The sequence below is a fragment of the Oreochromis aureus genome, linkage group 12 (genome assembly GCF_013358895.1).
Source record: "Oreochromis aureus strain Israel breed Guangdong linkage group 12, ZZ_aureus, whole genome shotgun sequence".
NCBI lineage: Eukaryota > Metazoa > Chordata > Actinopteri > Cichliformes > Cichlidae > Oreochromis > Oreochromis aureus.
In genome coordinates, this window is record NC_052953.1 from 31,502,633 (window position 1) to 31,526,444 (window position 23,812).

The 23,812-nt window shown below is 40.1% G+C and overlaps 1 protein-coding gene and 1 long non-coding RNA gene across 2 annotated transcripts in view; one reads left to right on the forward strand and one right to left on the reverse strand.

The window, feature by feature from the left end:
- npffr1l2 (neuropeptide FF receptor 1 like 2) overlaps positions 1–23,812 on the forward strand; it is a 32,576-nt gene that overhangs the window by 855 nt on the left and 7,909 nt on the right. The gene's annotated exons all lie outside the window — the stretch shown is intronic.
- On the reverse strand, positions 200–23,584 carry LOC120442965. Its single transcript, XR_005615021.1, has 3 exons — positions 23,555–23,584; positions 1,110–1,273; positions 200–237 (listed from the first exon to the last, which is right to left on the reverse strand). It is a non-coding gene; the product is annotated as an uncharacterized LOC120442965 (long non-coding RNA).

A 23,812-nucleotide genomic window follows, 5' to 3' on the forward strand; every position in this document is an offset into this window, starting at 1 on the left:
AGTCCAGTAGTCCCATATTAGGGCACATGCTAAAAAAGACTTCAAATTTCCAAAGACAACTGGTAAAAATTTCTGAACAGTATATAGTTATACAGTGGTCCTTCGTTTATCGCGGGAGTTCAGCCTCGTCTTCACAGTTTGCTTGTTGGGTGACCTAGATGATGTCACTATAGAGATGAAAACGGTCCACATGGTTCTCACTGCCTTATGCGTTGTTAAGAAGACTGTTGTCATGAACTGGAAAAATAAAAATAATCTTAGTATTAACCAAAACAGAGACCTTTTGTTTATACATATTAATGTTGAGACAGCCTCTCCCTCTGGTGGGGGCTCTGGCTCCCCCACACCCACTATTAGACACTACATGGAGAACCTTATAAACACAAGCGTGCTCACACACACAGGTACTCACAGACGCACACTATCGTGGGCTGCTGCTGTCTCCAAAAATATCTTGTATTATTAGTGCTGTGTGCTGTTCAGTAACATTGTCATTGTTATATGCATATGTTGGTTGTTGCTGTGGTTTCTCTGCTGTTTCTGTTTTCGTTGGTGTTGAAGCAGGTGCTAGGCTAGGTTGGTGCTGGCATTCGCTCAGCTTTTACATCACTCTGGGTTCTTGGTAATGTTAGCATTAGCATGCCGTCTGTACAGGTGCTTGCAGAAAGCAAAAGTTGTGTTGGCAGCACTATGCAGTTGTTTCTGTCCTGAATGCAGATTGAGCTTTACTATAGTGATCTCATCAGCTGATTGTAGCGCTATTGCATGTGGAAATGATTAGCAGCATCGAGAGACAGGCAGACAGGGAAACTACTGGGACAGCAGTTCAATTGCCTAATTAGGTGCCCTTTTTTTTAAATAACTTTCAGTGAGTGTGTTGTCCGTGCTTTGGTGGCCTTTCTTTTTAACCATTTAAACTTGTGCCCATACCACCCTGCCTACACTGTCTTCTTCACCTCTCCTGTGCCATGTCCATTGTTTTGTGTGGTTGACTGCAGGTATTTAAACTCACCCACCTTCACCTCTCTTCACTGGACCACCTGCCTCCCTCTCATTCACACAAATGTATTCTGTGTTGCTTCTACCCTCTCACATTCAGCCTCTCTTACCTGCCTAGTTTGGCGTCTATGCTCTGAGTTCGTTGCTTCCAGCATATAAGCTACACAGAGAGAAATTGGGTAGTGATGAGCAAATATCCCCCTGGAGCTCCAGGTGGATGCCAGACTGGGTGTAGTAGTTGAAAACAGCAGGCAGCAGCGCAATCGCAGAGTGTCTGTGATATATATCATGAGGTGAGAAGGGCATGTTAATTTTGATGACACAGTTCAGCTCAAGTTGGCTGACTGAACTTCCTTTTGCTGGCTTCTGTTTATATACACACACAAGTCTGCGACAAATAAAGTTTACTCCTGTTTGAGTAACATTTGCAGTCCCTAATTGTTTCAGAAAATCACTGAGTTTTCACGTCTTCCACTTTCACCCAGTAGGAAGGAGACTGTGTCCCACAGGAAGTCTGAACAATTTGCTATATATAGTTAATCATTGGTCTAAATGGTAAATTCTAAAATAGAGAAGGCTCTCAGTAGCTGCAGTGCACAGCCCCCTTTATAACAACTCCACATGAGAGTAATGGTCTGGAGACACTTATGAGGCAGGTGTCAGTGGCGAAAAGCTTGAACAGCTGTGCAGCTGTGATAGCAGGATGCAGCAGTCAGAGAAGTCGCATCAGATCTCTCGTGCACTCTCTGGAAAAAGCGATGTTGTCCTCGAAAACCAGAAACCTGTAAACAATTCTGTCATTTTTTTAGTTCACTGGAGCAAAAACTTTACATGAGAATGCAGTCACACTTTCTAATCCTTAATATCTCCTTTTTATTGCCAAGAGATGTGGTGACATTTTACCTGATTTAAAAAAAGGAAAAAAAGAACAAACTGTGAAAACTTTATTTTCCTCGCTCTGCTGCCTACTTTAGGAAATATTCACAGAGGACACATACAGGTGAGATTGAATAATTCATACAAGTGATAACAATATATGACCTCGAATCACATTCCCTGGATGCCATGCTCACTTTTCTTAGTTCTCACACAAACAGACAGGAAGTTCAGGTTTCAGCAATAATGATTTCACAGCATTACTGCAGGTGCCGGTATTCATCGACTTTAATTAAGTTATGTTATCTTTATAAAAAGAAAGAGAGCCATAGGAAGCTGCATGAAGCCCATAATTATCATCTTAATTTAGACAATTGCAAAAGATGCAAACTGCAGAATGACATCAGTCGTCATAACTGTGCCTAACTGTGAGAGCTGAGTGAGACGTATTTCATGGTTTGCACATTTACTGTATTAGCCAAAATCTAATTTTTTTAGTCATCTGATATTGTATTGCTTCTTGGTGTTAATGCAAATCCACACACTGCATCCTCAGTATGATCAGGAAGAAAACTGAACAGAGGGCACATGTTTTGTGTGTTTGATAAATCACAAAAACATCAAAGTTCTGTTCCTGATTTAAGAATACATAATCCAAAAACAATATTTCCAAAATCATATTAGTCATCTTTGCTGACTGACAGACACAAAGACATAAACCAATATAATAAATCAATGACTGCAGCACTCTAAGGCTGTTTCAAGGCAAAACAACAACACCCAGTTTCACAGCAAACAGTTTCCATCGTATCTTCAGTCGGCTGCAGCAGACATTCACCAACTCATCAGCACATCAGCCTGTTGCACAAAATTTCTATCCTCAAACTTTCACCACTGATATTTACAGGATGTCTTCAATCAATCTGTTAAACAGGCAGGCTACATTACTTGCACAACATCAACAAATGCCTAGTAAAGACTTAAAGAGAATTCCTAGAATAACAGTCCCCCCACACAGTTCAAATGGAAAAACTCATGCTGGATATCTATACTGATATGGGCTGGGTAATGTCTTAGGGATGAAGGGATGCCACACTGTTTGATGGAAATTAAAATTATCAACCAACAGAGGGCTGAATTCAGAGAAAGACAGAAAATCAGTGTGAAAAAATGAAAAATCGGGCTAGTTCATGCTACTGAAATTTCACTCAGTAGTTTGTATGTGTGCTTGTATACATGCCTGACAACGTGGCGGCGTTATCCTAATGCAGGGGTCGGCAACCTGCGGCTCTTTAGTCCTTTTAGTGCGGCTCCGCGTGGTTTGGGAAAATAAATCAGTTTTTTTAAGTAATTAGCTGAAGTGTATTTTATTTATGTTAGTTCTTTTTTAACTTGTAGTTCTAAATAGGAAGATTATTGTGATATTGAAATATAAATATAAAATTATATTCTATTATTTTTTGATCGCTCAAAATAAGCGTCACACTTGCGGAAGCCGATATACCCGCCGAAACGCCGTGCCGTTATCGAGACTTTCAACCCCAGGTAGGCCAATTATGGATCTTCGGATCCACATTATGTCAGCAGCTGTTCTCCACCGTGAACTATGTTAAAAACAAACACCGCTCACGCCTCACAGATGACAGCTTACAGTCCTGCGTAAAGGTGAAAGTGACTTCTTCAGCCCCGATTTGCAGACGCTGTGCACAGAGGTTCAGCAGCAGAAGTCCCATTGTAAACATACCACGGCAGACCCGACGATGTTTCCATGAGCATGCTTTTCAGCATCTCTTTGACCACTTTTCACACACGGTTGCTGTACGCATACAGCCGGCTGTAGCTTTTCAGCTCATAGCCCGACATATACCAACACAACAGCACAGACAGCACAGACGTTAAGGCGGTGAGGCGTGATTGCGGGTGCCGCTCAGGTGCGTCCGCATCCCCTGCAGCAGTGCTGCAGACCACGCCCTGCCACACAGATTAACCAGGTAAAATACATATTTAGGCAGAATTTTGCAAATATCTATTTTTCATTTTTCAGCAGCATAGAGCTTTTTTTTCCAATTATTTTTTTAAAAGTCAGGTCAAGGCTTCAAAAGCCCAAAGGCGATATAAGGGTGGCTCACAACAGTTTTTGTTTGCTACATGGATCATTTTAGTTCAGCTGGGTGTCTTTCCTTTTGTTATATTTCTTTAAGAGTTCAAAATGTGTTCATAACATAAATAAAATGTAATTTTCTCTGTAGCACTTCATGGATTTCATAAGCAGCACACCTTAGTGGTTCACACAAAGCATAAAGGTAAAAAACAATATATACAGTGTTATCTTCATTTTAGATGTCAAAAAGTATTTGCGGCTCCCAGTGTTTTCTTTTGCGTGGAAACCAGGTCCAAGTGACTCTTTGGGTGTTAAAGGTTGCTAACCCCTGTCCTAATGAGACGACAGATTGTGTCAAAGAGGATCTCCTTGCATATTTGATCCAGGGCATCACTGAGCTACTTGAAGGCGCCAGATAGAGCGAAACTAAATGTCCAAGAGGTGCTCTGTTGGATTTATGTCAGGCAACATTCCAGTCCTGCCGATGGGTTAAGGACCTTCTACAGCCCTGTCCAGCTCTCCTGGAGTGCCTGTCTCCTAGAATCTCCTCCAAGCACTTGAGACAGTGCTGGGAGATACAGCAAACCTACTGATAATGTATTTGCTGAAATTTTGTATTGTGGTACATGTTAATGTACCATCCTAGGAGTTGGGCTACCTGCACATCCTCTACTTAACCCACCAGATCAATATCCCAGAAGTTTAATAGACCTGTTGCTATGCTCTTATTTAAAAAGTGTTTCTTTCACATTGAGAACATTTCCAGCTGTGTTGCTTCCTGAATAGAAGTGCCCCCTTCATGTTGAGACAGAACAAATTTGAGATATGAATGTGATGCAAATCCCTGTTACATGATCTCTGCAGAGTACTTCTTGAAGATTAATTTTACAAATAGCTTCAGTGGTTTGAATTTGCTTGTACTCATTTGACAGATAAATGGTGCTAACATGTTTCTTATGTTGGAATGAGGCAAAGTGAGATTATTAAGTCTGTCAATAATTCACAGTACATTTAAAAATCACTACATACTGTAGCAGCCAATCGGAAAGCATGAAGACAAGGTATCCCCACATTATGGCTCTAATATGAAAAGGTAAATTGTTCCAGTTTAGTGGAGCTTTACTGCAATTTATTGTTTTAATTCATCCAGCAACACATAGATGCAAAAAACAAGAGCTGATTCAAGTTCCTAACTTGATAATTTGTGAAAAGGGTTCAAGGACACAATTAAAAAACATAAATAAGGGCAACTGAAAGTTGAATACATCAGGTATCTTTTTGCATTTAGAAATTCCATCTAAATGTATCACTATTTGTCCAGCAATAAGTGAAAAAATCCAAGGACAAATCTTCAGATTCTGTTAAACTCTGGGTTAAACAGGACAAGGTCTTATTTATAAAAGGCGTCACTAGTCAAGGTCCAGTAGAATAAGTTGGGAACAGGTTATTACACTGTGTAAATAAAATTCAGTACTGATTTAAAAAATGGACAAAGAGTTGACAAAATCATTATGTGATGAATATTTAGAGTCAAGAGTGTAAGTAGCAGCATTAATTGCAAGTTTACTCCAAATAATTACATAATTTTTGTTTTCTTATGCTTTTGTGTCTGATGGATGAACAATCGTTAGATCCATGATTGTCTCTTTGTTGTTTGCTGTGGATAAATTGTGGATGTGATGACGTCTTGTAGTGTTGCTGTCTTGCTGATGAGTACCTGGTCATTATTATTAGTAACATTAGTATTATTATTTTTATTGTGAACAAACAAGTCAATATTCATTAATTAAATTGTGTAAGGAGTCCATTATGTAACACTTTTAACGTGTTAGGTCCTTCATAGAGTCAGGAAGTGTATACATGATAAACCTTCTCAAATTGCCAATGACCTTAAAGGTCTAATTACTGAAAAGGTTAAATATACGGTACAACATGTCTTATTCAAATTGCAACCTGCAGTAGAAAAACTGGCATTTATCATGATAAACAAAATTGGTTTGTTTGACTTCCAAGCGAGACTGTTGGAGGGAAAGAAAGAAAAATAACTAAATCAACAAGTCCCCAAACAATTTTAAACAGTGTGGCTTAGATATTAATCAGAAATCAACTGAATTGAAAGTGACTCTGAACATTGCTGAAGTGGTATGTAACATCATTTAGAGTATTGAATTAAAACAGCCAGATGGACCCATTTATCTTCATGCTTTTAGTGATTTTATGATAAAAGTATATTTCTTTTAAATGTAAACTATTTTTCTGTCATTGGCCTCATTTGTCACTCTGCCACTACTGCATGACTGTACGAATGACTGATGTCTGAACGATTAAAAAGAAAAATCTCATTCAGTTCACTTTCAATGCTCTTTTTCTTCCATGTAACCGACCGTGAACTACTACTGGGAAACTTTTTCAACCGGTTGACAGTTTTTACTTGATTAAAGAAACGTGTTGAATTTGATTTCCTCTTCTCCTCGATTTGAGTCACACATCAAAGGATCATTTACTGCTCTCCCTCTAGTTGAAGGTCATGACTTTGGAGTCCATGAAGTGGAGCTTTAAGTGTCTGTCTGCTCTTGTAACATTTATAGGATTGCAGCCAAATTACGAACAGTGTCTGTCATCAGGAAGTGTCCTTATTTCCTCTTTTCTCAATCAGAAAGGTTGTACTATCAGGACCGTTGTCTCATCTTGGCTTTTAAAAATGGTTCCTCATAGATTGGCTTTTGGGTCGAAGCTATACTATGGGTATATGGATCTGTGGATATATGGATATGTGGTATGTGGTATCTCCACAAAACTATGTGGGGGGAAAAAAGTCACAGCAGTTAAGAGCTGAAAAAGGAAATGCTATTTGGGTCACTATGATTCTATCCCCTGACTAAGTCAGTGAAAGCCCACTGAAAGGTATATTCAGATAACTCCTCAATGCTACCATATTTTCCGCACTATAAGGCGCACTTTAAATCCTTTAATTTTCGGAAAAATCGACAGTGCGCCTCATATTCCGTTGCACTTATATATGAATTCTGGTTGTGCTTACTGACCTCGAACCGATTTTATGTGGTACACGGCGCTCAAAAATCTGTCAAAAAAGTTTTAGTACGACTTTGGTAAGCTACGAAGCCGCACCGCTTGGTGGATTGTCGGAGCATTACGGCTACTGTAGTCAAGAACTACTGAAGTAGTACTGAAGTTGGACTAGCTGGTTTATAATGATGTGCTACGTGATTGCTAGCGACAGAGCTATGTTAGCATAACATAAACACAGTGAAGCTTCAGGATGAACGCTAACTGTTTTTCCACTCAATAAAAATTATGACGAGGGTTCCCGATGGTTAGGGACAAATGCAACCGCATGGCAGGATGCTGTAAACGGACCAAACTTCAGTCAGGAGAATAACTGAGATAATCCATCCACAACACGAGGTTAGTCATTAATATACTGCAACAACATGGGAATAGAGCAGCTGCGAGAGAATTCAACATTAATGAATCAATGGTACGGAAGTGGAGGAAGCAAGAAGAATGAGCTGAGTAAAGTTTGACTTATCTGACTGTTTTGTTTCGCTTAATGCGCCTTAAAATCTAGTGCGCCTTATGGTCCGAAAAATACGGTACATTCAGCTAACTTTGATGTTATGTGATGTCCGTCTTGAATGTATTACCAAAATGCTGCAAGATATCCTATAAGGACAGACAAGTCTCTATGGTAACTTCCACAGTGCACATGACATTGATCCCCAACATGACAGCAGCTCAGCTGGTTTCCAATAACAAATGACAGAGACTGGGATGGCTCAGGTGACTGTGGAGAGGATATAAACCCATATTTGCAACAGTCAAGCAACCCATTCACACACATTCACACACTGGTGATAGCAAGCTACATTGTAGCCACAGCCACCCTGGGGCGCACTGACAGAGGCAAGGCTGCCGGACACTGGCACAGAAGTGAAACATGAGGAAAGAGATGTGATAGAAGAATACTGAAAGTGGTCACAACTGGATGCAAAGCCACGACTGGACTCAGCTGTGTTATTTTTGTTTCAAGCATCATATCCAGATCATTAAGTCCCAGCTGTTTAGATTTCTCATGTAAGACCAGCTTGTCTTTATCTCACCCAGTCAAACAGAAAATGTGTTATCATTTAAAGGTTACACATATCTAAAATCTGAGGTTCTCGGAAAATGAATTAGTGCACAGTATCAAATATTTTACCCCAGGTGTGCATTTAAAAGCCAATGCTAATGATCCTAATACTAGACTCCATCTAGGCTCCATCAACAGTGTCTAGACTCTGGGGGGTCCTGCTCTATCACCCTATCTCTGCTGAGATGGGCCATCAGAGTCTAACCACAAAATACCTCTATCTAAATTTTGTATATCAATAAATCATGTAAATCTTTTTGTAATGATCTGGCCTTATTGAAATAAAGCTATCAGCAAACAGCCAAACCAAGTTGTTTCAGCTGGTTTTAAAAGTGATATAATCTCAATCACCGATATGCCCATTTTAAAATGCTCAGTGGTTAGCTTGACAAAAACTATACAGTATTTTTTTAAATTTTATTTTTGAAACACACGTGTTTGGATTTTGTTGAGGTTTGAAGTTAGAAGCTAGTTAGCCAACAGCACTTTGAGCGACAGCTTTAGCCAGTAGCTATCTTTAAGAGTTAATTTGCTAATTAGAGTCATAGAGTCAGCTATGTAACTATGTAGACCATCTGAGAAGTCTCATTTTGGAGAGTACATTTGAGGGTGGGGGGGTATTAGTCTCTTACTTAGCATCAATTAGCAAGCATATGTCTGTGTGTTTCAGCCAAACAGCTCTGAGTGTAGTTGGCTAACCAAGCTTGCTAGTGTGGACCTTCCAACTTCTAATACCCGGCAGTTCACATGAAGGAGAAGGCAGCAATGTGGGATAGATATGGTGTGAAATCCAGTTTTTGAATACCCACTGGTAAGTTATTATTAAGAATTTCCCTTGAACTTTTATGATTTTATGCAAAATACATATCTATTTCATTTATTAAATTGAGCAATTATAGGTTCCCTTTGTCCCTAAACAATAAGAAAACTTGATGAAAACCTCAGTGATAAAAAAACTTTTTTATTGTTCTCATTCACTTTTTGAACAAACTGAGTTAAAAAAGGCTCGTCTTTTATAGAATCTGTGGGTAACGAATCACTTTTCTAGGAAGTTCAAAATGATCTTAAAATAGGCTTATGTTTTGTGATTATATTCAGAAAAAAAATACCTTAATATATAATTAAGTAACTTAAAAAAAAACAAGCCTATTGGTTTTTAGTGCTCTTTCTGATACAGGTCTCTTCTGTTCTGTCAGTGGAGGCTCTGTGGGATCCAATTGGAAACAAACAGTAGGCAGTAATTGTTAAAGTTGTGTGTACACATGCATGCGTGATGAACCATGGAGCAAAAATAATGTTATTTCAAGAATACATTGGGAGTAAAACTTGATTGTATTTTCAGTGCAATGTGCACGAAATAAAAACAAAAAGAACCCAGCTGTGTTTTGATGGAGAACTCTATGATGGCGTTTCTCATTTTTCATTTTCAGAAAATATTTACTTTTATTTTGCTTTAACCAGAACTTCAGCCTGTGCCTGCCTGGCTTTCTTACACTCTTTTTTTGTGCAAATTTGCGTCTATCTTAAACTATTTATTTCTAAACATATAGTCTACATCAGGGGTGTCCAAAGTCCAAAGTCCGGCCCTCAAGTAATGTTATAAATAGAATAGAAAATGGCCCGCACTTCAACTTTTGCTTGAGTGTATTGCACTTCTTAGTTTTAACACCAGAGGGAGCTACTGTTGATCAAGGCAGTTGCTCCACCAAAAAGGACAATCACAGAAGAAATTTACCCCCAAGTTACCAAACATGGCAGAACCAAAGAAGCGAAAGGTCGAAAGTGAATGCAGAAAATTTCAGACACGGTGGGAGAGTGAATATTTCTTCAAAGAATTCAAGGGGAAGTGTCTGTTTGATCTGCACTGAAACTGTGGCAGTTATGAAAGAGTATAATGTACGACGTCATTATGAAACCAAACATGGTAAATGGACTGATTCTTACATAGCGCTTTTCTACTCTCACGGAGTACTCAAAGCGCTCTACACAACATGCCTCATTCACCCAATCACACCCATTCTCACAAGCACTTCATCTACACTTAGTGCTTTCTAATGACATTCATACACATTCATACTCCGATGGATGCATCAGAGAGCAAGTTGGGGTTAGTATCTTGCCCAAGGATACTTGACATGCAGACTGGAGGAGCCTGGGATCAAACCACCGACCTTCCGATCAGTAGGTGACCTGCTCTACCTCCTGAGCTACAGCCATCATCAGGCCTATGCATCCTACACTGGTGCTGAGCGAGAGCAGAAATTAAAGCAAAGGGTAGCTATCCTGTGGGGTCAGCAACAGTATTTTTTTCGTGCTCAAATTGTCCAGGAAAAGGCTCCAAGAGCAGCTATGAGGTCGCCCAACTCATCGCAAGACATGGCAAGCCTTTTCAGATGGAGACCTCATAAAACACGGCCTCGTTAAAGTCACCGAAATAATGTGCCCGGAAAAAGTACCGCAGGACTTCAACAACGTCAGCATGTCCAGAAATACAGTTGTGCACAGCGCACGCACACGCAAAGTCAGCTGATCTCATCTGATGCAGATCTGCTCCTTGATCAAGTGACGTTTGTCCGGATTTTTGGCACGAGTGGTGTACGATGAGCACTGCGGCTGGATGGCCCGATTTACATACCCAGTGCAGCTGATACTCACCAGAATAATTCACTAAAATTATATGGACTCATGTTATTAAGTCCAGTTCAGTCTGTTAATGTTGATAACCGTTTCAAACGAACGTTAATAGGTGTGTTGCTAAGCCTAAGAACTTAAATAACAAGCTTGAAATGTACCCGTCCCATTTTCCCCTTTATTGTTTTTTCTCTGTGCTGTAAATCTTCTGTCCAAGAAGAAATCTGCTGCTGTTCTGAGAATGAGCTACCAAAGCTTTCTCTGAATAAATCAATAAAGATCCATCTATGGAAAGCTGTGATGAAGGCAGTTTTGTCTTTAATTATATTCAACAATATAACACATTTGACCACTTTTAAATGATTTTTCTAACTTTAATACACTACAGTTAAGGTTATATACCTAATTTCTAGTAAGTGGCCCAGCCCCTCCTATATTTTTATGTATGTGGCCCTCAGTGAAAAAAGTTTGGACACCCCTGGTCTACATAAACATAAAATCCTAGCAGGTGATATATCACATCCTCACTTTTATCTGCCTTAGAGCACTGTGCTCCATGTAGTCTCTATAGATTTTGGTCCTATATCCTGTAAAAAGGACTAATTAATTACATTGCATCATTTCCTGTAATGAAATATGTCTTCATTACAGGAATTATAACTCACTGTTAACACATTATTTCTATAGGAGTATTAAAGTAATATTAAAGTGATGATAGCAAGTCTTACAGGGTTTATGTTTTACGTCCAAATGTATTGTTGCTAATGTACTTTTACGAGTACTGAATGTTGTTCTTTCTCAACATTCTCAGGGCTCTAGACTAACTTTTAGGCGTACCGGCACAAAAGTTAGGCGCACTCAAATTTTTCAACCGCATCGCTTAACACCGCAGTTTTACATGTGCACTTTCTTTGGGGGGGGGAAGTCCATACAGACAATATTCATTTCTAAATTATTAACTAACAAACTTGTGCTTAAATTGCTTTGTCAATATTGTAGAAAATGTTAAACTTAATCATCATCTTGGCTCCTCTGACGACCTGTTTGCTGTTGCATGCTACTGAAAGGCAGTGGGGAGAGGGGACACTTGGGCAGTGCATTTATTGCAGCATATAATGTGTTTTCTGGATACACTGCTGTTTTTTCAGCATTCAAAGATTGATGGCACCTAGAGCTGGGCGATAGAACGATAACGATATGTATTGCGAAATAACTTTTTCTCGATAGAAAAATTTAACTATTGCGATAGGCCTCATCTCTTTTGTCCTCTTAAAAAAAAAAAAGAACAGCCAATCCAAATTAAGTAGCGCAGAGCCGAACCAATCACAGCCGCAGCGTCACGTCACGTGACTTGTTACGTACAGCACAAGTGCCAAGGCGCACATGTGTATTTGTTTTTGCAGCCGTGCCGCCCGGGTAATGAAGGAAATGAGTTTGCCGACTAGAGAAAAATCAACCGAGAGCGTGAGCGAAGGTTACCGAAGAAAAAACAGATGATGGTTCCAATGCCGGAGAGCTTGTCGAACGGAAGGGCCACAGAAGTTCGTAGTGTGAAGGTATTTCGGCTATTTCAAGTCTGACAAAAAACAGAGTAGCGCGCACTGTAAATTGTGCCGAAAGCAAGTCTGGAAATACAATAAAGCGGTGCATGCTCAATCTCTGACTGAAAGCGCTAATTCGTCATTCGGCTTTTGTCAGACTAAAGTAACTGTTAAAACTGTTTGAAAAGCTAAGCTATACAACAAGGAGAGATTGAGAATTTCCTTTTAGTTCTCAGTTTATTTGATATTGACAAAAGTTAGTCAATTTTGTCTGTTCTTCTGTAAAACGAACTAAGATTTATTTTTAGAATTATATTTTGTTTCTAAGTGGAATTGACAATTTAGTTTTGTCTGTTTTGTTTGTTCTATTTTGAAACTTAAACGCTTTAGCGGCTGCCTTTTGTGTAGTTTGCAATATTTGCCTTTATTTATCTGAAACTGAAGTCTCATGCTCCTTAAGTACATCTACCCTGTTGAACTTATTATGGGAAATAAATATTTAAATCAAAACAAGCTGCTAATTATTTCATATTTTACTTGTGAGCAACGGCACATTTAAATCTTACAAATATAGTTATTCGGCTTATATCGTGATATATATCGTTATCGCCTGAAATGAAAAAAACATATCGTGATATGAAAAAATCTTATATCGCCCAGCTCTAATGGCACCGTGTCAGAGCACTGGCTATGAATTTCAGACGGATCAGGGCTTAACATAACACAAAAGTTATCAATAGTTCTTTTCATCTTTTCTTATTACCTACAGCTACATCCACTTCTGTCAGGCCTAGGCTGCTCACTAGGGCTGGGTATCATCACTGATTTCTATAATCCATTCGATTCCGGTTCTCAAAGTCCTGATTCGATTCAATTTAGCCTCAGACAGTCAGAAATATTATAATTCTGATCATTTATCAGTACTGATACACATGAGACTTCATCAGAATTGTGAACATCACAGCAGATGCCTTTGTGTCAAAGTAACTGAGAATAAAACACAGAAAAACATGAAGGAGATTTTCCTGGTCTGGCGTTTTATAGCAGATAACCTTAAAAATATTCTGCAATTTTGCATAATTTTAAAAAGTTTAAATTTCTTCAGTACTGAACAGCAGAAATTAGGCTTTCTTGTCCGAGGTCATTTAAGTGAAAAAAGAAAAGAAAAAGACAGCGGCCGACAGCGCTGTAAACAACGGTAGACTGGTGGGTAATAAGCGAATGAATGATGCAGAAAACAGAGATTTGAGACGGAAACTGTTCTTGAAGTACAGAGAGAGAGAGAGAGAGAGAGAGAGAGAGAGAGCTGTGCATGAAGTGTGATTTTTATCGTGGTGGAAGCAAAACAGCAAAAGTCAGAGGGAATTCATGACGACATTGATCAAATGTGAGCGTAGCTTGCTGCTTCTTTGCTGCTGGCTCGGCGAATTTTGGTTGGAGAGACAAAACCTGCAGCTCAGAATCAGCGCAAAAAAGACGGAAACACAGCGCGGACCCGACGCATCAGAATCGCTAAGCTCCGACAGCGTGTCCGTGTTCGGGCCGTGGGGTGAGAAAGCCGAGAAAGACAAAGCTGATTCTGAGGCGTCGGGTCCGCTCTGTGTTTACGTCTTTGTGTGGAATCCGTTAATGAATTGATATGACTTTATTCTCTCTTCCACCTGCACTTTCAACTGGACCACGGCCAATCAGAGAGGTCCCGCCCCTGACTATCTCTGATTGGTTTAGTCCACGATAGGGGCATAATGTGTGTCTGTTGTTGACCACACGGAGAGTTGCAGAGATTTTTTTTTTTTTTTCTTTGTTACCCGAAAATATTTGGTCGCACCGGTGCGACCAAATATTTTTTTTAGTCGCACCACTGAAAAATTTGGTCGCATTTGCGACCAAATTGGTCGCACTCTAGAGCCCTGATTCTGGAAATTTGTATAAAAGCTGCTCTTAATTGCAAAAGAGTATAAAGCAAGTGTTTCATCTTTACAGAGAATAAAGTTTAGATATCCTCCTTCATCTGTTGATTACTTGGTGAAAAGATTGTTTCACCTTGGTTATGTTATTCACAAGATATCCACACATGTCAAGAGATGCTGTCTGGTTTAGCATCAGAAATTCACAAATCTGTGACGCCTGTGGCATTAACGTCATGATTCGGATGTGTCACACAGTGGAAAATTGTGTTTTTTATATTTTGTTTTGAATCAGACTGTGTATTGCTACATAGTGATTTTATTTGCATGTTTTATTGTTATAGTGCTATTGCATGATTGTTTATTGATGTTCTTATTGCATGATTTTATCCCCATATTTATACTGTGTTTTGTGTCGCTGTATAGCATTCTTTTTTTTATTCCACTGTGGATTGGACAGATAATTGCGTGCACCTGTGAGGTGGGGGCGTGCCCCCGAGGTGACCTATTGGCCGCCAAACGGACTTAAGGGAGATGGTGAGCGCAAAGACGGGAGAGAGACACATGAACAGCGAAGAACAGGAAACCGAACGTGTGGTGCAGACGAGCACATGTATAGAAGGACTGGCCTGCCTGTGAGGCGTCGCGAGACTTCCGGCGATCCAGTTCCGACGGACAGAACAGTAACAGCGGGAGGCGATGTGTGAAATCCACAGAAGGCAGAGGGGACGCCTCTGCCTGTATCAGGGCCGGGCTATGAGGGAAGCCGTGTGCGGACGCGGAGAGCGGCTGGACTGCACGGCCATGCGCTGCCAGGTGGGGATGGGAGCCTCCTCCCTGGCCTTCTGCTGGCGAGATTTCCCCATCCCGGAAGAGGGGCCCCCTTCTGTCTCTTTCAGCTAAGGAACATTTGCCCGAGTGTGTGTGGTTGGACATTGGGAATAGAGGACTCTGGGGGAAGTTCTTATCGTATAAAAGGACATTCATTTAGCTTTGATTTTTAATTGTATTTTAATCTCTCCGGCAGGACTTTTAGCGGGTTGTGAACATTTATTTTTATTGTATAGTGGGATTTTAACTCCTACTTGTGATTCTGGCTGTTCTTCTTTTAAAAATAAATGGTGTGTTTAAAGCCGCCCAGTGTCCGCATACTCGAGCGCTGATTCACTCTCTCCCCTTATGCTTGTATGTATATAGACGTGGTGGCGAAGATTTAGGTCACCAGTTTAGCGGCTACAGATGTACTCATTTCTATTCTTGTCCGTTCTGGTCACTTCCAGTGAATACTTTAACATCGCTAACTCTGCCACCTCCAGCTCGGCCTCCTCTCTTTTTGTCAGTGCCACCGTCTGCAAACCATACATCACAGCTTTGGCCTAAACTGTGGAAATAAAATAGGGAGAATGAAATTTGTGATCAAAATTGGTCTATTCCTGACACATATCCAAAAGGATGTTTCATTAGTGATGAAATAAATGTTCTTTCTGTTTTTTCAGAGCCCATTTAGATGGCCGTGTAAGGACAGGAAGAGGTTTGTGGTTAATATTCAGTTTGTCCCTTTTATTGTTCAAGTTTGTTGTGGTCTGTATTAGGTCTCTCTTGTGGCCTTTAGTTTTCTTTCAGGGTGTCCTGTAGCGTCCTGCTTCCATATCTGTCCTCTACAGAAATAACAAGTGACAGATCCATTGGCAGAGTTAATAAATGAAGGACATATTTCACATGTTTTCAGACATATTATTTTCTCAGACTAGGGTGAAAATGAAGCCACCCCCACCAAAGAATCCATGGTTACACAGACTTCCACAGATTCTCAAGGTTGTATCATGATCATCTTCCACTGAGTCATTATAGCTGAGTTGCTATAGCAACACTGTAACAATACAGATTATCCTGCACACCACAGTCCTCACGCTCAGAAATGGTATACAGACCTGTGCTTCAGTTTGATGACCACTATCGAGGTTAAAAGTCCTGCCTCGAAAATATGTTACTGTGTCATTGGACCATGTGAAATCTGGCTGCTATTTGTGGCACTGGTTGGTTTAATGTGGCAATTCTTTCAGATTTATGAAGAGAGGGCATATAGAGTCCAGATCAAAAGTTTGAGACCACTCATATTTTTCATGTTTGGATCTTAACAAGGTTCCAAGTAGAGCTTCAACATGCAACAAGAGGAAATGGGACAAAAACATCTTTTTGAGCATGCAGTTTATTGAAAACAACACTTAAGCTGAAACAGACTTTTTTACAGCTGATCAAAAGTTTAGGACCACACCTCAAAAAACCCCCGTAAAACCTGCAAACAGAAATCTAAGTTTCAAACATGAACTCAGTAATGAGAAGCTCCACCGTTATTATTGATCACTTCAAAAATTAGTTGCGGCATGCTTGATGCAAGCATTTCCATAACATTTCTCCAAGTGGTGAAGATGGCCGCACCATGGGCATCTACTGTCTGGAGCTGTTGTCCATTTTTGTAAACTTTCCTTACCATCCAGCTCCAAAGGTTCTCAGTTGGATTTAGATCAGGGGAACATGCAGGATGGTCTAAAACAGTGATGTTATTTTCCTGGAAGAAGTCCTTTGTCCTGCAGTCATTGTGTACTGTAGCGTTATCCTGGTGAGAAACGCAGTCGTTACCACACAGACGAGGACCCTCAGTCATGAGGGATGCTCTCTGCGACATAGCCAGCGGCGGCCATTTCACGCCCTTCATCTCCTGAAGGATCATTAAATGATCTCTCATAACTCTCAGGATCATTTAAGAAATTCCAAATAACTGTCTTACTGCGTCCCGCCTCAGCAGTGATGGCGCGCTGCCAGACGCAGGGAAAGGTTTTTTTTGCCTTTGCCATCACAACATCATGACAGTGTGACCATCTGACAGAAAATGACAATGAATCCACATTTTTGCACAGATTTGGCCTTTTAAAGCATGTGGTCCTAAACTTTGATCAGCTGTAAAACGGCCTGTTTCAGTTTAAGCTTTGTTTTCAATAAATTGCATGCTCAAAAAAATGTTTTGTCTCACACCCATTTCATCTTGTTGTATGTTGAAGCTCTGCTTGTAACCTTATTAAGATCCAAACATACAAAATATGATTTTTTTGTAATTTTTCAAATGGTCTTAAACTTTTGACTGGGACTGTATAAAATGGTCTGATGTAATCAGTTTAGTAAACAGCCCAGTACAATGGATCTGCAGTAATCCTATAATTAAGAAGACTGCACTAATTTATGCTTTAAATTCTACTCTGCAGTCTCTCTCTGCAGGATTTGTAACATTGCTATAGATAATATAATATGTATTTTGCTCTGCAGTATTGGGAGCAGATAGACATAAAGAGAACGACTCTGAGTTTTCCTCATCATCATTTTAAATCACAGCATGTCGACAACTTCTGCCACAACATCAGCAGTCAGCAATAGACACTTCAATCCAAGTACTGGTATGTATGTGTGTATTGCTATATGGGGGAGGACTGGCTTCAACAAATAACATAAGCAGTAATAAAACGCACTTTGCTAGAACAGAAATGATTCTGCCTGGACAGACATCAGAATTCACATGTGGACAGGGTCGCGTGCAGTTTGTTGCTTTATTACGGCATTGGTTTTGCAAGACAGGACTGCTGTGAAAAGGCCTGCTTGTTTAATGAGTGGCTGTGTCATCACTTTCAGTATCGGCACATCATTAAGGACGTAGTCTTTTAAGATGTCTAGATGGCTCTGCATGCAGGCCCACTCTGTTTTTGCCCTTGAAAATGAGCTTTAACATTTACTTTTCCTACTATGCGTATGGTATTGTGATGTAAGTGGCTATAGAAATCAATAATACAGTAACTGGTAGTTATCTTGAAGAACACCTGTTTTTTTTTAAATGCACATCGTTCATTATTAACAAACCCAATTCAGAAACACTGGGACACTGTGTACCTAAAAAAATAATTCAAAGAACTTTTTATCAGACCAGTTGTTGGATTTTTCTGAACGAAATGATCTCTCATTCTTGCCTGATAGAGGATTCTAGCTGCTCTATATTTTTCATGAAGCTCCAAATGTTTTTTCGAACTTTTATGACATGGGTTTGTACGTAAACACGGTGCATCTCATGGCATTAGTCATGTGTAGTAAAATACAATAAAAATAAATATCAGGTAATTACAGGAAATTATTTAGCCCAAGTAGTATCTGATTACTGTGCTCTCTGCAGGTAGTTTAGTGGTCTGTACACATGAGGAGCAGAGGAGAGGATAATTGATGGAAATGGGAGGTGCGCTGTATTATTGCTTACCTAAAGGCTTGATTTAATTATTGAAATGGCATGCTGAGGCAGTGGTTTTTGTAACTTGTTTGAGTCTGGTAGAGATGAAGTCTGATATTAATTAGTTCACTCATTAAGAATGAACTGAGCTTAAAGTGTTCAAAGTTTTTATTCTGTGCTGAAAGCTCTTTGAAAACCACCTCCGATACTATACTTATATACATCCAAGTATTATATATTTATGGCTATCCAGTTTGGAGTCACAATGGGTGGGGTCACTGAGTGACAGGTGGAGTACACCCTGGACAAGTTGCCAGTTCATCACAGGCCTAAGACAGAGACAGAGGCAACTGTTTAACCCATATCAACCAACAGGAGCACCGTTAAAGCTGACATGCATGCCTTTGGACTGTGAGAGGACGCTTGAGTACTCAAAGAGAGCCTGCACAGTCACTGGGAGAACATGCAAATCCACCCAGAAAGGACCCGGCTACTTTGAAAGCAGTAACATTAACTAACAAACTATCTCCCATCTGCTGCCAGTGGAGCCCGCAACATCATCTGAAGTGATATTCTGGTCCCCGAGGCAGAAACTAAGAAACTAACAATCTTTAATACTAGATGACACTAATGATAATTTCACAATGGAGTATGACTTCAGATCTAACTATATACAGTGGCTTGCAAAAGTATTCGGCCCCCTTGAACTTTCCCACATTTTGTCACATTACAGCCACAAACATGAATCAATTTTATTGGAATTCCACATGAAAGACCAACACAAAGTGGTGTACACGTGAGAAGTGGAACGAAAATCATACATGATTCCAAACATTTTTTACAAATAAATAACTGAAAAGTGGGGTGTGCGTAATTATTCAGCCCCCTTTGGTCTGAGTGCAGTCAGTTGCCCATAGACGTTGCCTGACGAGTGCTAATGACTAAATAGAGTGCACCTGTGTGTAATCTAATGTCAGTACAAATACAGCTGCTCTGTGATGGCCTCAGAGGTTGTCTAAGAGAATATTGGGAGCAACAACACCATGAAGTCCAAAGAACACAGCAGACAGGTCAGGGATAAAGTTATTGAGAAATTTAAAGCAGGCTTAGGCTACAAAAAGATTTCCCAAGCCTTGAACATCCCACGGAGCACTGTTCAAGCGATCGTTCAGAAATGGAAGGAGTATGGCACAACTGTAAACCTACCAAGACAAGGCCGTCCACCTAAACTCACAGGCCGAACAAGGAGAGGGCTGATCAGAAATGCAGCCAAGAGGCCCATGGTGACTCTGGACGAGCTGCAGAGATCTACAGCTCAGGTGGGGGAATCTGTCCATAGGACAACTATTAGTCATGCACTGCACAAAGTTGGCCTTTATGGAAGAGTGGCAAGAAGAAAGCCATTGTTAACAGAAAACCATAAGAAGTCCCGTTTGCAGTTTGCCACAAGCCATGTGGGGGACACAGCAAACATGTGGAAGAAGGTGCTCTGGTCAGATGAGACCAAAATGCAAAACGCTATGTGTGGCGGAAAACTAACACTGCACATCAGTCTAAACACACCATCCCCACTGTCACATATGGTGGTGGCAGCATCATGCTCTGGGGGTGCTTCTCTTCAGCAGGGACAGGGAAGCTGGTCAGACTTGATGGGAAGATGGATGGAGCCAAATACAGGGCAATCTTGGAAGAAAACCTCTTGGAGTCTGCAAAAGACTTGAGACTGGGGCGGAGGTTCACCTTCCAGCAGGACAACGACCCTAAACATAAAGCCAGGGCAACAATGGAATGGTTTAAAACAAAACATATCCATGTGTTAGAATGGCCCAGTCAAAGTCCAGATCTAAATCCAATCGAGAATCTGTGGCAAGATCTGAAAACTGCTGTTCACAAACGCTGTCCATCTAATCTGACTGAGCTGGAGCTGTTTTGCAAAGAAGAATGGGCAAGAATTTCAGTCTGTAGATGTGCAAAGCTGGTAGAGACATACCCTAAAAGACTGGCAGCTGGAATTGCAGCAAAAGGTGGTTCTACAAAGTATTGACTCAGGGGGCTGAATAATTACGCACACCCCACTTTGCAGTTATTTATTTGTAAAAATAAATAACTGTGTACACCGCTTTGTATTGGTCTTTCACGTGGAATTCCAATAAAATTGATTCATGTTTGTGGCTGTAATGTGACAAAATGTGGAAAAGTTCAAGGGGGCCGAATACTTTTGTAAGTCACTGTATATTTACATACAGCATTTCCACAACGCTATCTGTGAATTAGCTACATTACAGATGTTCTATTATAATTGTCAGGAATAAGTTTGAACTCACACTTTTTAGCCTTTGATCATACAGCTTAAATCTTTACACTTTTAACACACCCTGAGACCGGTGAAACATTTAGATTTCATTTATCATTATAGCTGTATAGGTACTCCTTTTCTTTATACAATGACATAATAGTCACAGTACAGTAATACCCACAGAAAGAAGGTGTGAGTGAGAGTTTGTTGTGACAAGAAAAGGGAGAAGACTTGAGCATGAACGAAAATAATGAAATTCTCCACCTACTACAGGTTTGTATCGCACACAACACTATAGACAGTGTTAAATACCGTGATAAATCATCACCACATGAAAAGTTTGTGTTTTTCGTAAGCGTTTCACTTTAAGCACATACCCGTATGCTGTGAATCAACATATGTCCTTGCAGCCTAGTGTGACTGAGTGCCTGTCCTCTGTGTTTTATGCTATGAGAGATTGAGCCCCTCCTTAGTGGTTTAGTTGCAATGGTGTGTGACAGTGACTCTGATGATGCATTATTAAAACGATGACCGAGGGTCTCATTTACAAAACAGCACATGGGACCATACTAGAAGTGTATACAGAGACTAAAATCTGTGTGTCAAAGGATAATCAGGTTTATATAAACTGCAGACAATTCCCCTTTATAAATTAAATGCATATGTGGATCCCTATTTCACGCTCTACATGGCATTTAACCATAAATAGTCAAGTCATAAATAGTCATAGTCTTTGCAAAGCACCTTGTGAATGGAGATGCATAGCAGTGAGCCTGCTGATCGATGGGTCTTTAGTCCTCTAGCAGTGTCCACCACCACACAGCAAGATGCATAAGTTTTACTGCAGGTTTTATTTTGAAATTTTACAGCAGACTGATTATTCCACAAGATGCTGAATTGATAGCAGCAATCATGGTTTTCTTTTCATTTTGTCTGATTCCTGGGGGTCTTCTTTCTAATATTGTAGGGTCTTTACCTTGCAATATACAATTTAAAGCACCTCAAGGCAATAGTTGTTGTGATTTGGCACTATGTAAATGAATTTGAACTGAACAGAATGGATTTGGTGAACTTGTCCCATGATATGATAATGAGGATGAACCATGCTAATGATGTCATTGTCTTTATTTTAGGGCTGCTCATTCACATGGTTTAAATGTACAGATGGTGAAGTGACAAAAGGTGGAACGTGTGGGTGGGAGCTCAGTGAGCTCTGTGCAAGAACCACCTGGAGAATACAGTAAAGAATCGCAAATGACTGCTTATTAATGCTGTTATTATAATTATTATTATCGTACAACTACAACTCCATCCGTCATTCCAAAGTTGGCACCCGAATCGCATCAGGACTGAAAACATATAAGTGTTTAAACTGAGCCATTTGACTATACAAAATACCAGCTCATGGTAGCATCACACAGTAGGGACCATGCCATCTTCTTTTAAAGTGCTCTCTTTCTCTTATATTTAATATAACCATACTACTGACAGACAAGCGACTGTTTTTATGCGTTGTCGTTAGCAACAACGACGGTAAAACCATCGCGTATCCGCTTGTTTATTTTCCACATAAACCTTTCACAATAAAGCTCAAGATCCTGTTGAGACTTTTCAAAATAAACTGAATTACGTGAAAGAGTATGCAGATTGTTTATGGATGAGAAGCAAAAAAGAGCTGCCAGGTGCTAAAAATAAACCTTAGACTCAAACATTAGAACAGGCTTTTCCCTGCAGCACGCCGTGTAATAAATACTCACAAAGAAAACGGCGGCCGTTACAACTTATGTCTAAAAATGTATAGCTTCATGCATCGGTTAAAACACTGGACTCAAGTACACGACGCCAAGCTGGAAACACTTCACGCAAGTCCAGCTGCCCGAGATTCACAGAATTGACAGAAAATGTTAAATTTTTGTGATTTATATCGTTATCGGGACGATAGATGTCTAATATCAGGATATGGGATTTTGGTCGTATCGCACAGCCCTAGTTCATATTACTCTATTAGTTTTATTTTCAATGCGCTCTGAGGTCATAGCAAATTAGAACAAACATATCCAAGATTTAATCATCATGTCATGCCTGTGGGAGTTACCTGGAAAAAATGCAAAGACTGACTTAACATTAGAGGAAGGCATGTTGTCCAACATCGGTCTAAGGTGTGAGTGAACCAGTTTTTTGGTTGTCACTGTAACCCAACCAGTGCAGGGGCCTCCCTACACCCCGGACTCTGCGTTGTGTAAGTTTGTGTTGGATTGGGGTGCACGGTAGAGAGACCAGTCAGACACAGGCGTTTGTGGCTCGGACCGCACCGTTTATTCAGATGCTGGGGCAAACACCACTCCAACTCTGCTGCTGGCCCTTTGCAAATCACAGTAAACACTGCGTGATTATCAACACATAGTGAAAGCCAACAACAAATATAAAATAAAACACATTAAACAAAAATAATCATGTAGTCAAGGCATCTTTACACAATTCTTCGGTCTCAGGAATGTGTATGACACAAAACTAACATAGCGGGACTACCAGCAAACTGTAGCTGAAGAGCTAATGCTTCATCTTGCATTACTTTGCCCGAATGGGTGCTCTGCTAACAAGCGGAAATGTAGCTCGAAATCGCGGCAGATATTACAAAATGAAACATGCACACAAACTCCTCGTACTCTCATCAGACAGTACATGAACCTCTCAATAAACACAATATATGCTTAGCAAATCGCCATTTTACACAGTGGAACACTTATTTTTAAACAAAACCATTGCAGTACACCACTGACAGTGCTTACCTTTGCAAATCAGTAATCACTGAACCAAGATGGCACCCGCACCAACGAGAAATCCGAACTACGGTGGACAAATGGTCAAAATTGCTAAAATTTACAATGTATATGCAGCTCAACAGTGACACCTTGTGACCAATTCCAGTCACTGCCTTACATCACTATGCAATTTAATCATTCTTACACATACTAATAAGAACATATCTGATTAAAAAAAAATATGATACTGTAAATAATCCTTAGTTTTAAATTTTTGTTATAGGA